This window comes from Penaeus monodon, chromosome 32 (assembly GCF_015228065.2).
Source record: "Penaeus monodon isolate SGIC_2016 chromosome 32, NSTDA_Pmon_1, whole genome shotgun sequence".
Lineage (NCBI taxonomy): Eukaryota > Metazoa > Arthropoda > Malacostraca > Decapoda > Penaeidae > Penaeus > Penaeus monodon.
Window position 1 is genome coordinate 12,099,433 of NC_051417.1, and position 316 is coordinate 12,099,748.

Here is a 316-nt window from a genome sequence, read left to right on the forward strand (position 1 = left end):
CAACTCACTCTCACTGTACATCTATTTCCGACTGAACTTGCATCCTGTCTGTCTCCTTAACATCATCCTTTTTTCCCATGTTGACATTTATGCCAATGTATCCGTGTATTAAAGTGAAGATAAGTAACATCTGCTCAGCCTACGATTAGTCTTCCTGTTACAATACACGAAGTTGGCATTTATCTTTTCACTTTTAAAGGAGGCTTTCCCTTCAAGGCTTTCCTCTTGGGGATGTATTCTGGAAAGGCTTAGCAAGGGAAGTAGCTTATCCGAATTATTTCGTAGAATAAGCCTCGAAAGGATTGCTGTCGACTAC